This window comes from Octodon degus, unplaced genomic scaffold (genome assembly GCF_000260255.1).
Source record: "Octodon degus isolate 3935 unplaced genomic scaffold, OctDeg1.0 scaffold00007, whole genome shotgun sequence".
In the NCBI taxonomy this organism is placed as follows: Eukaryota; Metazoa; Chordata; class Mammalia; order Rodentia; family Octodontidae; genus Octodon; species Octodon degus.
In genome coordinates, this window is record NW_004524583.1 from 26,742,735 (window position 1) to 26,744,492 (window position 1,758).

A 1,758-nucleotide genomic window follows, 5' to 3' on the forward strand; every position below is an offset into this window, starting at 1 on the left:
GCTAAGAGAAAGGGTGGGAAAGGGATCCCCAGGTGCCCTGTTGTTCACCCCCACACTAGTATCTCTGCCTTGCCAGTGACTGGGGCACCTACCAGGCTCTGTCCTCTTGGCCCCACCCCGCCTTGGCCAGAGCCTTGAAGGCCAGTCCCAAAGGTTCTACCCCGCTTACGCGTCCTCACTTGCTCGGGCTTCTCCTCTTGCTCTTCTCCACATTCTTCTCTGTGATTAGTAGTAGGTTGGGGTACTGTTTAAGCTGCAGTGAAGCTGGGGCCAGGGGAGGTGTGGTGGAGCCAGGCTGCAGAGAAGAGCTGTCCACGGACCCCTCTCTTCATGGGATCCCAAACTGTACAACCAGCTCCTCTTTGGCGTCCATACAGATCAGAGAAAGCGCACTATAGACCTAAGCAGCTATGCTGGAGATCTGCTGCAAGTCAGAGAAGGGGATGGGCTCGCTGGCCAGCACTTGGTGGGCTGGCTGGTGAGAGAGGGTGGCGGTGGCAGCTCCTTCCAATAGGTCAGGCTGCTGCTCAGCACAGCCAAGCGGGTACCGTACTGCCTGGCCCGGTCCACGTACTCGTGCTGCTCCACGCCCTGGGAGTCCGCAGCAGACACATCGATGTTGCTGGCTGTCTTGGCCAGGATGGAGGAGAGCAGGGCCTGCTCCTCTGTGTGAGCGGAAGGCAGGCTGTGGTAGTTGGGCTCAGCTCCGTTGAAGGCTCTGGTTGGGGGGCTACTAGGGCCTAGCAGCAGCTTGCGCTGTCGGGGCTGTAGCGGCACCATGGCTGGAGTAGGGCTGGGCGCTCAGGTCCGCCAAGGAGGGGCGGCGTCCATGAGAGCCCTTCCGGTCACATGACCCGCGGCTGCCTCCCACAGACTGATTTTTCTTTCTTTCTTTTTTTTTTTTTACGGAACCGGGGATTGAACTCAGGCCCTTGCGCTTGCCAGGGAAGCGCTTATTCCACTGAACCATCTCCCCGGCCCCAATTTTTCATATTGATTAGTGTTTGCTTTATATAATTGGGTGTGCCTGTAATGTATATTTATGGTTGCTGTTCCTTCATCTTGGATTGTTCCCTTAACAAGTATGTAGTGACTTTTTTCTCTTCTGATCAGTCTTAACCTGAAATCTAGCTACTCCAGCTTCCCCCCAGGTTCCTGTTGCATGGAATATCGTCTTCCATCCTTTGCTTTCAATCTATGAATTTCTTTTTGAGTTAAATGTGCTTCTGGGACCTGGGGACTTGGCTCAGTAGAATAAGCACTTGCCTGGCAAGTGCAAAGGCCTGAGTTCAGTCCCTGGTTCCGGAAAAAAAAAAAAAAAAGTGCTTCTTGTATGCAGTACACTACTGGTTCTTGTTTCTTGACCCATTTTGACAGTCTGTTTCTTCTGGATGGTGGGCATTACATTGATGTTTATAAGTGATATGTATTTACTTATCCTTGTCGTATTATTTCCTGTTGTTGGTTCCCTTTCTGCATTCCCTGTTTAATTATTTGCCTTGCCTGGGGGACTCACTCTATTGGGATTCATGGAATTGTTGCTTGTCAGTACTTCAGTCAACACTTTCTTTGGATTTTTTTGGGTGTTTTTTTCTGATTTTTCATTGATTCTGATTAATGTCGTGTTATTATTTTGCATCATCTAGCTCCTGTTGGATTGATTTTTCATGATCTCTTGCCATTTTTAAGAAGTCTTTCATTGGTAGTTGCTAAGTACAAACCTGTTTTCTAGATCTGATATTCTACCTTTGCATTGGT

General features: G+C 49.8%; 1 pseudogene; it reads right to left on the reverse strand.

Annotated features, from left to right (window-relative positions):
* Positions 1-328: 328 nt before the first annotated feature.
* On the reverse strand, positions 329-780 carry LOC101564510 (annotated as a pseudogene).
* Between the last annotated feature and the right edge of the window lie 978 nt (positions 781-1,758).